The 16121-nt window shown below is 40.3% G+C and overlaps 1 protein-coding gene across 3 annotated transcripts in view; it reads left to right on the forward strand.

The window, feature by feature from the left end:
• The window catches only part of TMEM117 (transmembrane protein 117), a 207308-nt gene that overhangs the window by 163760 nt on the left and 27427 nt on the right, over positions 1–16121 (forward strand). The gene's annotated exons all lie outside the window — the stretch shown is intronic.

Below are 16121 nucleotides of genomic sequence, written 5' to 3' on the forward strand. Positions count from 1 at the left end.
AAGGAAAAGAGAGCTGAAGGCCTGAGTGACTTTTGTTACTTGTTCTAGACATGTTACACTGTTGGACTGAAGTTTAGCAAAGAATTTGAGAAGAACTGATGGGTCCTTTCTCTCCAATATTTTACTAACTCTGCTAGCAAAGACCATTTCTGAGACACTTCTGTTTAATGAGATATCTATTACTTGAGTAATTATCATAGAGGTGACACCATGGTGACACTCAGAATTTATCACTGCTGTACTAGGACATGAAAGCTGCATAAATTTCTAAAGTTCACTTTTATTTTCCAATGTCCGCCACTGTTCAGTGCTCACTGCCATTCATGGTTGGAAGAACGAGGATAAGAAAGGGAATACTGTTTTTCTCGTAAGACTTCTGGTGTTTTCTTTTCTCTCCCTTTGCATTTTACATGTTGTTTGCTGTTTCAGAAAGATTCAAGAGAATGTATAATAAATGAATGTAGTTCACAGGGCTGTAATGAAAGCGCGAAAGAAAATACACAACCTATCAAGCTATACTGAATTTGATATTACATGTAGGGTAGAGAAACAGAGTTGCCTTCATAACAAATAATTATTAAATCATCCTTTTGACTTTGAAAAATGAAATTTCAGTACTTTGACCTTGGAGCTGCTGAATATGGGAAAGAATTTTATTTGAAACAGCCTGTTCCAAGCACTATTTCATATTTCTACAACACAAAGTAAGAGGCTCTTTTTAATTGCATTTTTGACTTATGTTGGTATCTTGGCATTATTTATTTATTTAAAGTTATTTGGACTGTGCAACTAAGTTGGCATGTTTATTTACAGTGTAGTTCTAGCATCACTGCGTTGCTACTGCAATAAAGTCAAGTTGAGACAGCAAAGTATTAAATCACAGGTGAAGACCATCAGGACCATGATCCTTGGACTGAAGTATGATTTAGAATTACATGTTTCTAGAAATTCTTTTCAATAGTATTGTCTGTTTTAGAGATTTTTTTCCCAAACTTAAAAAGCTTTAGCAATAAACTGATAAAATTAGAAAAAGAAGAAAAAAAAGCCTGGTATTAACTAATTTCTGTTTGAGACTGATGCTAACTAAGAAGACAGATGAAGTCATATAATTTTTTAGTTTAGGCATTTTCTGTCCCTCTGAAGGGTAGAATTAATGCTATGTCTAGCAACAAGAGAAAACCAATTGAGTTTGGAAACCTATTCTCAAGGATGTGAAAAATAATCACATAATTGTAAAGGATGGCCTTGCCTTCTTAATAGTATTATAATTTAATATTTACCTATGTAGAGGATAAGAAAGAAATAAAGGACTGAGCCCTGAGACTCTGCCCTAAAGAGCTACCTTTTATAATCAGACTTAACCCAGATAAACGTTATAAAAGGAGGACACAAACATCTAAACCTTATAGAGATGGTTATATGAATCAAGCTAAAGAGTACATGCACTTTTTAGCTTTGGTTTCTGTCCTGCAACAAACCCTGGCTACCTTCCAGCCCTGCACTCCTTCTAGTGGGGAAAGACTCCTCCAGTCTGAGCAATTCACCATGTATTCAGGGGACAGATCAGTGAGGAAAGCACAGATAAGAGATAGAGTTGGAGACAGACTTGTACCTGAAATGTAAATGTGAAAATTATAACCACAAAATATTAAGACAGCTGGAGAAAACAGTTCATGGAGAAAGTTGCAGGACTACAACAGGACCTAATGAACAGTGTGGCTGGCTTCTGGCTCAGGTTATGTTCCTACTTCTTGTGCCAACCTCACTGTAACACACCACCACATCCACTGTCCTTGGAGTGAAGAAAAGGGACCCTGAGTTAAATGGCTGCTGTGTATACGTCCCCACCTATAGGCAATGTAGACAGCTAGGTACAGTTGGGGTGCTTTTAAACATCTACAGTTGGATGAGGTGCAGCAGACCCTAGAGATGCATATTTCTTTCCATGGAGAATAAACAGACCCAACATGATAAGCTGAGAGGAACCATCCCTTAAGCCAGACTCAAAAGAAATGTTCTGCAAGTAGCATGGCTTGAGTCTAGAGCTGCTGCTCTGCAAGAATCCTGTTCAAATATTTCCACAGCTTATCACAGGGACAAAGAAGATTTTCTCTGCTGGTGTTTTTTCAATGAGACTTCTTTAGACCATGTCTAACTCCTGCAGGCAGGATGAGCTCCACTTCTCCCACTGCTGTCTGGCCTTGGTTTGAAAGGAGTTTAAGTTTCACTGGGACTAGGACAGCATGTCAGAGACAATACTCATTTTAGCCTTTTTGAGAGGCAGCACAGAGGTCTCTATTCCAACCCTGATTGTATGGACATTTTATCCAATGTAAATGTAAACACTGGGTTTTTTTTAAGTGTAGAGATAGCATATTTTCTCACTGAAAAACAACAGCTCAAATTCAGTCCAATGCAGGTGAGCATTAGCTCAATTTAAAGGACGTATGCTTGCTTAAAGTAAGAAAGTAAAACTACAAGTTTGTCATTTTTGCCACAGTATGGATGTGATGAAATTAGTCATTTTCACAATTTGTTTAATTATGCCTGCCCTCATAACTGAGATGGCAAGATCTCATAAGTGTATTTCTGGCACCTATAGCATTCATTGCTGTGCGTGGCCATCATTATGTTTTTAGCTTTAGATTCAGACTAAGTGCAAGATCATACATGTTAAAGCTATTATCATACATTAGAACTTTTTACCATTTTAATGAAAAATTCACATATTTAGTTCTCTTTCTCAAAGATATAATAGAAGGCTATTAATTAAAGGAGTAAATATGAGAAATGAAACTAATCCCACATTCCAGCAAGTAGACAGGAACTCGTGGATTAGCCTATATAGTGCCCTTTTTTCAATATCGTGTTCTTAGTGACTTTGCTAATGGGTAGGAGCGTGTGGTGGCTGGATTGTTAAACCTCATATGTCCAGGGGAGATGAACTGTTTAATCTCTGTAGTGTCTTTTGTGAGCATTTACAGGTTTCTCCGTACTTCTGAAAGACTGTGGAGTATTTCAATATTTTCAGTATTTCACTGTGGAGTTACGTACTATAGCTCCCTCACTGAACACTTTGCAAGTCCCATAGTGTAAATTCTTCCAACTCTTATGACTTACTGCAACTTTTTATCTCACAGTACAATCATATACAATGTCTAAGTGATTTAAAAGCTACCTGAAAGTACTATTTGATTCCAAAAGGAGAATTTATTCTTGAATGAAGTGAAGAAGTTCTGTAGCAGCTGAGTGGAATAGACAAGTTGACAATGAGCCAGCAGTGTGCTTTTGTGGCCAAGAAGGCCAATGGTATCCTGGGGTGCATCAAGAAAAGTATGGCAAGCAAGTCAACAGGGGTTCTCCTCCCCCTTTATGCTGCCCTGGTGAGGGTGTATCTGGAGTATTGTGTCCAGTTCTGGGCTCCCCAGTTCAAGAAAGATAAGAAACTACTGGAGAGAGTCCATCAGAGAACCACGAAGTTGATCAGAGGACTGGAGCATCTCTCTTGTGAGGAAAGGATGAGAGATCTGGGTCTGTTTAGCCTGAAAACGAAGAGACTGAGAGGGGACCTTACCAGTGCTTATAAATGTCTAAGGGGCAGGTGTCAAGGGGATGGGGCCAGGCTCTTCTCAACAGTGCCCAGTGAAGGGACAAGGGGCAACAGATACAAACAAGAACACAGGAAGTTCCACCTTAATATGAAGACAAACTTCTTTACTGTGAAGGTGACAGAGCACTGGAACAGGCTGCCCAGGGAAGTCACGGAGTCTTCTTCTCTGGCAAGACAAAAAAAAAATCATAGAATCATTGAATCACCAGGTTGGAAAAGGCCCACCAGATCATCAAGTGCAACTATTCCTATCAATCACTAAACTATGCCCCTCAATGCCTTGTCCACCCTCCAGAGAAGGTGACTCAACCACCTCCCTGGGCAGCCTGTGCCAGTGCCCAATGACCCTTTCTGTGAAGAATTTTTTCCTAATGTCCAGCCTAAACCTCCCCTGGTGGAACTTGAGGCCGTTCCCTCTTGTCCTGTCCCCTGTCACTTGGGAGAAGAGGGCAGCTCCCCCCTCTCTACAACCTCCTTTCAGGTAGTTGTAGAGAGCAATAAGGTCTCCCCTCAGCCTCCTCTTCTCCAGGCTAAACAACCCCAGTTCCCTCAGTCACTCCTCATAAGACTTGTTCTCCAGCCCCTTCACCAGCCCACTTTGACATGTTCCTGTGCAACCTGCTCTAGGTTATCCTGCTTTAGCAGGGGGGTTGGACTAGATGATGTCCAGATCCCTACAAGCACTTGCCGTTCCGTGATTCTTTGATCTCTAACATTCAGATTTTCTGTGTGTGAGGAGTTACTGTATATTTTTATTGATGTATTACTTGCCCTTTCAAGATGGGAATCTAGCCATGGGGGCAGGTGACCAGTGACAGGTTTTTCAGAGCAGTCAGGATAAGATGGGAATTCACCTTTATAAAACTGATGGCAGATCCAACTCTATGACTGGTGTCCCCAGCCATTACCATACGGTAAGGTTTTACAGGGAGGAGCCATATGGGCTGGAGTACTTTTTCAGATATTATATGGAGTGTTTTATTCCACTCAGAATGCATTGCTCTTCACTAGCAGATTTGAGACATACCTGTCAAACAGCATTACAAAAACGAGTAAGCATTTTGAACACATGCATGTACTCAGCTAATTGTGCAATGTTTGCCAAAGAAACCTACTGTGAGGGTTGGCTGCACAGAACTGTACCTCCTGTGGCCTACAGATCTCTGAAAAAGAGGGGGACAAGTTCAGCTGAGGTGACTTTGGGAGAAGCCTTTCAGTAGCATGTAATAGATTTTCCTTCCAGCAAAGTCTCTCACATCGGAAAGGCTTCCCTCCCTTCTTTTGTGCGTTTGAAATCCACTGCTTTTATTTTGAAGGGAAACACCTTTCGAGTTCGGTAGAAGTGTATGTAATGTTTATGTAAAAGGGTGATGAGGGGGTGCTGTACAGCATCGTTACAGAAGTTTCTGTTGGAATATTTTCAAGATCCAGATGGATCTATAAATTCCTTTTGAAAATCCCTGAAACATTCCTTTGCCCTTCTGCCAGAACACACTGTAAGGTACAGTTTGTTTCTTCAACTCTTTCAGTTACGTTGGAATAAGAAAATTATAACTAAAGTCCTTTTCCTGTGAGAAAAGGTGGGTGTATTTTGTCTGTTCTTACATTTTATATACCCTACCTTTTTAATGAGCTATCTGGCTTATATTGCAGCATTTTCATTCTGTGCTTGTCTAGTTTGACAACTGGCACTATCATTTATACTGTGGATTTGTCAAACAAGACATGTGAAGTACAATATTTTTAAGTACATTTAATCCTTTGCACTGGTTGCAGATGGTTAAATCTTACTTGGGTGCATTATATTTGTCTCAGGCATCACAGATTCAACTCCGGGGTTTGTTTTGGCTGCTGAAACTTGGTGCTGACCTGAATCCTGTTATGCCAATTTATACAGCTGAGGTCTGGGCCCTTTTTTTTCAGCTCTATGACTCAGTTCCTCATTTGCTGAAAAGGAACAATTTTCGTTCTTTTCTTTCACTAGTTGTCTGATTGTATGCTTAGCCCCTAAGGCACTCAGAGAAGGATGCTGTCTGACTTGGTACAGCTTCTAGCATAATCAGGCACCAGTCCCAGCTGGAGCCTCTTGGCCCTGAGATGACTACACATGAAATGAATTAGTGGGAAAAGCTTCTCATTTGTCACAGTTGTTCCCTTTTACCCTGACAATGGGTACGTGCCATACATGTGACACTGGGGCCCTTCTCTTGCAGTGCGGGTATTTCCCTGACATGATAAAGCAGTTCTCCAAAAGCAGACCTAGCATTTTCAGACACTGGACCCTGAAATCACCATATCAGCCCAAATGCACAACAAATGTGGAATTCTAGGAACAAGAAAAGCTGGAAATAGTTCGCAAGTATTTCACGAGAATCTTTTTAGTTGCAAGGAAAGTATTTTCACAGATTCTGCTATAATCAGCGTGTTACAGGCTTTGTTGTTGTGGGAGGCATGTATGATGAGTGTTGCATTACTTAAGATTTTATCACAGTGATATATGTTGATATGACAGTAATGGTGACATTCAGATAATTTCAGCTTTCCACAGCAATGCTCTTGAATGCATTGTTTATTTGTAGAAATTGGTTTTGTAATAAGCATTGTTACACAGATTCGTATCTAAAAATGAGAAATATGAGAAGAGATTGAAGTGCTTCGGCTCTTTTCTAGGTGGTAGAACTGCATGCAATTTGTAAATGCAACCGTATGCATTAAAACAAAAGAAAGATAAACCTCAGTTTGCCATCACTAGGTAAAGTGATGCCTTAAGACCAATTTTATGCCTATTCATATTTTACATTTAGCTACATGACATATTGAATTTATAGGACTTGGTGATGTCATACCTGAGCATACAGATCCACCTAACAACAATACTGAGTTCAAGTAAGGAGAAGAAGCAAAACCATCTTGTTTGTTCTTTATCAAACCGTAGAGGGGAGCAGAAACAAGAATATGCCTGATATTGTTGGTCTAACTGCATTATTTCAGCAAAGATGATTGAATGGTAGTTGTTTATTCTTCCTTTGAAAGTTTGAAGCCTGTTATATGAGACATTAACAAAAAGACATGCTTTCTTTTATTGCCTTTGAGTTCTTCAAACATGCTGTAAAGCTGCTGCTTTTGTCTGTATAAAATAAAGAGCATATGTAGTTAACCACTGAGTGCCTTGATATACCAAGTACAATAGATATTTTTGCGTCTGTTAGAAACTGACTTCATTGAGCCCATCAATAAGTGATTCATTCCCATATGTATATAGGAAGGGCATTATTCCCTAGTGCTTTTAGCGATTTGAAATTATAGTTGCAGTGGTTTGTTTATTTTGAATTAATGTTTAATTACTCAGCTGTATTGTGTTTGGAGTCGTGTCCCCTGTGGGTCATAGGTGGTGTAAAAGTGTCAACCAGACTTCTAGTCTCCTACAAGTCAGAAGCTAGAAAGCTTTTCTCTTCTGGAATCTGATTGTCCTGTAGTGCTCATTAGGGAAAGGAGATTCCCCAGCATAACACTTAACAGATCTGACAGATAGATTGTGGACCAGCATTACATGACAGTGTGAATTTATGTTTCCCACTGGAGCAGCAAAGAAACAAAATCAACATGCCTATAGTGTCCCAAAGAGTCTCTGCAGTGCATTGCAGCTGGCTTTATGGTGTACTATATCTCAGCTGGTCCCCAAATAATTAACCTCTTCTCTATCTCTTCCTAGTACCTAAATAGTATTTGCAATATAACTTTTTCATCAAGATTCCTTAGAGCCCCCTGTGAGCCAACGGCTGATGTAGGTGCATTAACACATTGTTGCTATTGTTGAAATGGTACAGAGACAAAACCCAATGTGAATCAAACTGGGAAAGAGCTGTATTTTTCACTTCCTTCCCCAACACTTGTTCAATTGCTGCAGTAGCCAGTAATGCTGAACTTGTCTTGATAACCTCTGATGCCAGAATGTCACAGCCTCTGGCAGTATGTGATGAGTACAGCTGGCTCCCTACACCTTCGTTTCCCACTTCGTTAGCAGGGAGGGCAGCTTGTAGGCGTAGTGGAGACTATCCACTGTCAACCAATGCAAAGCAGAGCTGTCAAGGTGTCTGAACTTGGTTACTCCAGCAACAGAATCCATTTCTCCCTGGATGAAGGTGGGTGAATTAAAGAGCCAGGACTGGCTCTGAGCAAGGTAGTCCGTGTCCTAAGGTTGCTAGAGGTGGTTAAGTAGCACTCATAGGTGTTGTAAGGGAGGGAGAGGCCTGGGCTCTGTAGCCACTGATGCAACTACACACCTAGCTACCTGCAGCTCAAAGCAACCATTTGCAAGCAGTTCCCCGTCTCTGAAGAAAGGCCGTAATAGTAGCCAGCTGCTCCTGCCATGCAGGGTAGCACAGCATCAGGGAGAAGGACTTGATACTGTCTTGATCTGAAATTCTCTTCCTCCAGCCAGCAACACTTTATGGTGCGCCAGTGGCACAGAGGCAGGCACAGAGAAGAGGCAGACGCTGGTTATGGAGCCCCACTCCAGGGATGAAGCACTCGCGTGCTTTCAATGAGTCAAACGTGGTAGAGCAGCTTTTCTGCTGTGGCCAGCCAAATTTGGGTTGCACATTCAAGAAGCCTTTATCCTGTCCTGGCCAACTCTATTTCCATCTATTCCACAGAAGCCTATGGAACACTGCGATTCTCATTGTGTTTATAGTTTGCGTCCCCTCCACTATTAATTGCAAGGTACAATAATCCAGAAGACAGCCCTATAGACGTTCTAGCTGGTACTGGTCATTTTGGGCTGTGATTTTATTTCATCTTTCAGGAGAGGCATTCTGCCTCTTCCTTTCATACAAAATCAGCCTCAGTTTTCCTCTCCCTCAGTTCTCAGTGAGGTCTGCTCTGATGTTGTTTTCCCCATCATGTACCACGCCACAATTAAATGATGAGAATTTGTGACTAGGTAATCCGTTTTTTCATCTGTAGATGAAAATGAGTAAACAGTGTAGATCTCTTTCTAATGTGTATCCCTATAAATTTAAGGATATAATCCTATAATCCTTGGATGGTTCTTTGCTTTTAGTTTCTCTCAGGTGGTCTTTGGGCTGGACTGTATACAATGTGCAGCACGCATTATGTTTATAATGAAATTTCATTTTGCTTCAGAACTGTGTGCTCAAAGTGGAGAAACAACCAACCCTCAACAGCACCAGTGATCCCACATGCAGCACACAATCTGTTTAGCAGTAAGCGGCAAAGAAGAAATGATTAAGTGATCTGCTCCATCAGGCAGTTGTTGTTAGAGGAAGCCGAAGGGACATTTTGTTGCCCAGTCTCAAGTCTTCAAAAGAAGATTTTAATGACTGTGATTCAACCTGTTTTCTGCAGACCGTGTGCTGGAGAAGGCTGCTCGGACCATCCAGGCTGTTCCATGTAACGTTTTTGGAGGCAGCCTGAGGGGGCTTCCTCCCAGACGAGAGCTGCAGTGTATTCTCTTGACTACGAGTTGGTACTTTTGTCCTGATCTTAAGTTGTGAAGCAACAGCTACAACTTCTGAATGAATGTTAAATACCCTTGGGAATGTTTCTGGCGTCTGGGCCAAACAATTATTGTGCTAATCTAAATTATACAAACTCCTGCTATTCCTCAAGGTCAGGCTGCAAGGATTTGCATGTCTGGACAAAGTGTTCCAAGTACAGGGATGAAAGAAAGAAAAGCATCACACAAACAAGCCTAGCATCAGAAATGAGCAGATGATGATTTAAGCAACACAAATGCAGTTACACATAAAGAATCATGTTACAAATGAGACAGCACTGTTGGGCTGCAGAGTCATGCATTCAGAAGTATGAAGATGCGTTAATTAAAGTCCCTGGTAAAAACTTTTCACCCCTATTGCTTGTATGCATTACGATACAATTTTTAATTATCTATTCACATCCCATTTTTCCACAGGACCTCTGTCTCACTTGCTGCGCTGGATGAATGGTGTTCACTTAATGAGAAGCTATTCAATATTTTGGTTTACCCTTTCTGTGCAGCATGTGGCCCCAGGCCTTACTCACTGCACACTACTGCGACCTTGATATGAAGATGAAATAATTCATTTCCTTATGAGCTTTTTTTTTTGACACTCATCGCTGTACTTCCTAAGGGCTTTTCAAGCATTAATGTATTTATCTTCACAGTAGCCTTCACAGAAGTATTATTGTCCATTATTGCCCACATTTTATACTAAGGCACAAAGAAATTAAAGTCAAAGGTTTCCTAATTTGAAATGTCTGGGGACATTATTATGAAAATTTATATTATTACCCATCTTTTAGCTGAGTGGTTAGGTAATTGAGGGAGGAGGATCTAGCATATTTCATGAGAAGCAGACAGAGCCGCATATTTACTTCATGTAATCTTATATAGTATTATACCAACAGCCCTATTTCTCTTGAAGAATTCAAACAGGTATAAAAACAATTTCTTTGCCTGTTTTGAGTGATGGCTATAACTGTGTCATATATTTAGCACCATAAAAAAATTCTTGTTACTTTTTATGCTGATCTTAAAGGAGTATAGGGCAGTCCTATCTAGGCAGTGCTATACACACCTATCCTTGTGCCTATTTTGTCAGCCCTCCTTCTTCTTTTCGGTAGTGATATATTCTGGTCCAACTCTCATTGATTTCAGCACCAATCATGGGTCACTTGAGCAAATCTAAGCTTAGATGTGGTCTTGAGGCAATCACAGAGGAAAAAAAAAATGGTAAGCAATTTATAACTGCCTGGAAATAGTTTGATTTTTAGAAATTAGATATGTCATGGCAGACGTTGCCAAATTCAGTTCTTCCTGGCAGCATCTGCCCACTGTCTCTTGCATTTACACCCTTCTTCCCACACACCTTCCAGCTTGTGCAGCAGATGCAGATTGCGGGAGAGCTACAGAGGTCTCTGTTGCTGTGTATTGCCATCTCACAATCACAAGGTAGGTCCTCTTTAATGAAAAAGAATCTTGTCCTCTGGAACAAAGAGTGTGTGATAACGTAATTAAGTAAGGATTGTACCATGCATAGACATACGGTACAAATAACCTTAGCCTGACATCTCCTAGTTCATGAGTCTACACCATTGAAATCTCCAGACAGTTCTTTTGATGCAGGCCTTATTGTGTGCATAATTACTTTAGTTCTTATAAAAAGCTCAGAACTTTGAAATGAAGTTTGCTGTATGGCTCTGATATGTCTTATCGGGGTATTGAGACTGTTAGCTCCCTTGCATGGATGTTTGTCATGTGAGCTACCTGCTAACTGCAGTGTGTATTTTTAATTTCTGTGAGCCACTTCAGAAGGATGAGGAGACATGTACATTGCTTCTGGGCTTCTTGTTTGCTTGTTAACAGCAGAGGTGATAATTGGAGTCATGGTGATCAGTCCAAACTCCAGAGTCAAAGAGGCTGACATTTTCAGACCATTTTCCCAAAACTGGCTTATTCCCTTCCTGTCATTTCCAAATCTTCTCTCTGTCTCCATCTCTGACTGCGCCCTGGGTCTTCCTTATCCCTGGTGCTATGACTTATTACTTTTATCCAAGTCCGCTTTCCAGTCTTTGAGTCTCATTTCTAGTCTCCACATCCAGTAAATCCTAATCATCCACCCCAAGCCTGCTGTGCAGATCAGCATCATTCCTCTTCTCCCTTCACTCTTTCTCCAGGTCAGTCCCTTTCCCTTAGCCAGCAAGCTGCAACTTCCTGCCCTCATCCCCACCATCCTTACTAACCCAACACTCCACCCTCTTGCCTGATTGATGGCTTTCCCCTCCTCCCACTACCTTTGCGTAACCTCTTATCAGACCTTTCTCTCTGTGCTCTCATTCCCCTTCAGAGCATCACTCAGGTGGACACAGCCTTCATTTAACCCTGTGGCTGCATATGGCAAGCCTTGTGCTTGGCCTCCTAGAGATGGCTGGTGGTGAGGGAAGAGAATGGGGCTTGGGACACTGCATCCCTGCTAGACTCAGACCCAAGGCTGGAAGCCCTCCAGCCCCCATCTGCCCTCAGCTCCAGTTGCCTGCCTCCATCTATATGCAGAGAACTTGGGATCAGTAGTGACAGAAAAGGTGGCTTTCCACCCTTTGGTTGCAGTGTGGGGCCAGCTCAGTCACTCTTTGAGAGCAGCTCAGAGTCCTGCCACAAGCACCAATGTGGGTGGTAGGCAAAGGGGGAATGAAGAATGCTCCATCTGTCTTCTGAGAGAGGCAGTTTCCTAGTCAGATGACCTCTAGGAGCTGAGAGACACTTTGGCACACCGAGTAATGCACGGTTTGTGAAGTTACTTGTTTCTGAACCTTTAGATAAACTCTTGCAAATATAAAAATTGACTTTTCAAAGGTACCTTAAACTCTTCCAGTTCGGGGCAGATATTCACAGAGAAGCAAAAGGTACACTTCTAACACAAAGTCACTCCCTTGCTAAAGTGTATGTCTCTACTTCAAAGCACGAGGCATTTCTACAAAGCAAAGCAGCTTATTTTTGCTTTGGTCTTGCTCTCAGAAGTGTTTGAATAGTGCTAGTTGAAAATGTCAAAACCCTAAAACAGAAACATAGAACCAAACAGAAAAAAAAACCCGCCTGAGGCAGACACCTGGCATGGACTGTATTCAACCCAAGCAGTGAAATTTGGAAAAGTTCTAAGCAATTTACGTCAGTATTTTGTACACAAGCACACTTGAGCAGCATTGCTGTGATTTTTGTTTGTCTTATATGGCACCTGCTGCAGTGGTAACCGGGTGTCCTTATTGTATGGGTTGCATGAATTCCTCTAGTGATATCTCAATAGTAAAATAAGCTCAAAAAAAGCTCTGTCTTTGTAGTGCAGTTTGTTGTATTTCTTCCTTTTGTATATATAAGCTGAGAAGGGCAAAAATCTCCAGTGTTTCACACACAGAGTTTTCTCACTGTTTCACTCAATGGTTAGGAGAAGTTTGGAAGGAAGGTGAGCCTCTACCCTCTTCACCTGCAGAAGTTTGGATTGACAGAGCTAAGGCTTTTCCCAGTTCTCTAGGTCTGTGCTCCAGCACCCTGGAGCCACTTTCAGCCTTCGCTGAGATACTGGCTCCAACTTGACACAACTGTGTTAATTTAAGGGCAAAATGCCTAGTTTGTAGTGTTGATGCTCAGGATTTCAGCAGGGTTGTTAGATAACCACTTCCATGTAATAATTTCTCAACCTCATTTTCATATTCATTTTTATAGCAATAATACTCTTGCTTTTCCTTTATGTAGTGCTTCTAAGTATAAGCAACTTTGAACACTGAAAATACCTGAAAAATGATCTTCTCATTTCCCATACAAAGCTGGTCAATAAATTTTCACAGCGTGTCTCAATGCAAATATACACAGTTATGGTGTTTTTTCTATAAATACCTCAGTCAGTATTGCTGAAGGGACTACCTGTCAGGGCAATATTACCCATCAAATGCATTTATTTACTCTATCAATTACCAACATTCTTAGTTTATAAAAGACACAGATTGCTATTGGAGATGCAGAAAAGTAATGAGAGTCTTGAAAGATACTAGTTAAACTACAGATTCCCTTGGGGATGGGATACCCATGTCTGTATAGGCTCGTAGAACCATACTGACATTCAGGCTAGATGGTCTTCCAGGTTGTATGAGAAAATTAAATAAAGTTATTAACACGTTTTATGGGAAAATTATAAATTTGTGTAACACTGAAGTCAAAATAAGAACATTAATTTAGTTTTCTTTAGTGATCTAGTCCTTAAAGTTAACACATTCTGGTAGCAATGCTTGTGCAGACTCATAGCCATAAAAAGAGATATTCAGAGATCAAGTATGTAACTAGTAATTGACTTTACATCACAGAAATCAGTGAAAGCTTTTGGTGGTGTCTTCAGGAAGCAGAATGTTGTCTTTAGTGCCAATTAAGTAGCGAGCCTTGAATAACTGTTTTCTGTAAATAACTGTTTTCTGTCAAAGAAACCGTTTCATGTGGCTTTTGTTATTTTTACTAACATAAGAATTTCCATGTATCTAGTAAGGATTCATAGAAAACAATTAAGTCTTTAGAATTAAATGTGAGACAGTATATGCTGGAGCTGTGTGTTTGTCAAGAGGGAAATAGTACTGCTTGCTTCTTAAATTGTTGCCGCAAAATATACAAGAATTACATGAGTGATATTATCCTTGTATTTTGGCTCAGCATTTAAGGCAAGAAGTTTGGCAGGTGACTGCAGGAAAACTCGGAGATGAAGTTGGGAAATGCAGATAAAATGAGAGGGGGGAAATGTCATGAAAGAAAGAGCTATTAATTCCTATGTATTTCATAAAATTGTTATTTTGAGTTTCTTATGATAGGTTTGGTCATTCTAAGTAAGTGTTAAGGAGTAGTCACTGCTTTGAGCAACCTTCATATTAACCAAGATTACAAGATAGGAAAATAATCCAATGAGCTTTGCGTCCTTAAGCCTCATGGATCCCCTATGCTGTGTTACTATAGGAGCTTCTAATCTTCCAGAGTGCTCGCCTGAGCCATGATTTAAAAAAATTTTGTTCTGATCAGCCATTTCTGTAGCCCAGATCAGGGGAGTCTGTCTTTTGTGAATATCTGTGATTTGCAGTGGAAAGACTATGAAATGGAGCTGGCAGATCTTTTCAGCGTCTACAAGGTCTAGCAGGGTCTTTGCCAAAGCACGTTAGCAAATGTCATTTTATTAATAACTCAGCTTTTGAAGTTTTGCTTGTAGAAGCCAGTGAAATTGCTTTTAGACTGGATCAGAACATTTGACCAACCTCTGCTGTCAGGCATGCTGATGCAGACTGATAGCCTGGTATTCTTTAATTCCTAAATAGTATATTGCTGTAATAATAACCTGTGGCATGGTTCTGAATTGCTTTCCTGCATTACTCCTTTTCATCTCTGATTATAGAACCTTTGAAATTGCAATAATACTTGTTATAATCTGGTTTGCTTGTATTTCTTTCATACTCGCATACTTTGCAGCCATGCTTTATACATGCAAACTGGATAAACCTCAGTAAAAATGTATTGAGTCATAGGAGGCATGAAAGCTATACCCTGTTTACTTTTGAAAACGTGGCACCAAGAATATTGCTGTCTGGGTGGGAATTGGGTTTACATTTTTAAAAGCAGAAGTGCTTGGCCAATAGTCATCATATAGTGGGTAGCACTGCTGTAGACCAGCATGCCCCTAAAGATATTTTGTAGTGCATTTCTCATACCTAAACTGCTACATTGAAGTGTGCAGGTTTTATCTATTCATTATTTTGGTAAGTGTAGATTGCCCAAGACCCTCCGATGTATAATTATATGTCTGAATAAGCACAGGAACTTCACTAGCAGGCATTTGTTCTGTAGACATGCTAGAAGAATTATAATTGATGCCTTTTTTTATCACTGAATGGAAAAAAGATAAAAGTGCTGCTATAAATTGGAAGTTGAAATAAATTATCTAAAATACATAATTCGCATAATGATCATCCCTTTATAAATGTTCGTATTAAGTAGCCATATCATTTGGGGTAATTCCTCCTTGAGGAATGCTGTGAAAGAACAGCTCATTCATTATCTTGACTTGGAGAATTACTCTAAAACAGCTCCTCTGATGTGAAAATTGATTTAGCATTTCTTTAAACAATTGAAAAAATGCTTGAATTCTATATTTTCCTGCCCAGAAAGTTTCAATAACTGTGTGCAGTATGTGACTTTGACTAGTTAAACTGAAGCTCCCCTCAAAACACATACATCTATCTTTCCTCTACATGCGTATACATATGCAGAACCTTGCTTTAAAACCCTACCTGTTCTATTAATCACAATGAGAGAGTAATCCCTCAGCTGCTGTAATGTAGCTCTCTTGATTCATTGATGCCAGTAATTAAAAGTTTTGGAGTCATACTTGGAAGTTTGGAAGCCGCACATTTATCTACAGGCAGCATGCTGCGTCTGCTTACTGCCCTCGTAACAGTGTCTTTGAGAGCAGGCAAGATGTCATTTGTCAAAACTTTTGCCATGAAAGTTCTTGAAATTAAAAATATGAACTACTGAACTAAGTCTACCACTTGTAGATGTTAAGGATAAAGTTATGGAAGAAAATACTGTAAGCAGAAGAGCACGTATGTACTATTGTTAGTGGCAAAGACTATGGGCATGTAATATGTGGGTAGGTGAAAGAGAGCTAAATTCCTGAAACAACAGATGGTGAAAGAGAGCATCTTCCTCTCAGAAAGATGGGCTCATAGGGTACTTAAAATTTACCCAAAGAAAATTCTCTGTGCTGAAGGAAATTAGCAAGTTTTCTTCCAGAAGTAGCACTGTCAGTGAGGGGGGAAAGGGATTTCTCACAGATCAAAAGGAAAGACTGAATAGAAAGGTTGCAAGAGGGCATTCTTCAGAAGGGTCTGTTCGTTTGGATAAGCTTCTGCCAAGTGCTGTATATATGGTTTCTTATCTACATTGAGTTTTCAAACCTTTTGAGGTTGTCACCCTGTCTAATATTTT

Source organism: Phaenicophaeus curvirostris, chromosome 1 (genome assembly GCF_032191515.1).
Source record: "Phaenicophaeus curvirostris isolate KB17595 chromosome 1, BPBGC_Pcur_1.0, whole genome shotgun sequence".
Taxonomy (NCBI): domain Eukaryota; kingdom Metazoa; phylum Chordata; class Aves; order Cuculiformes; family Cuculidae; genus Phaenicophaeus; species Phaenicophaeus curvirostris.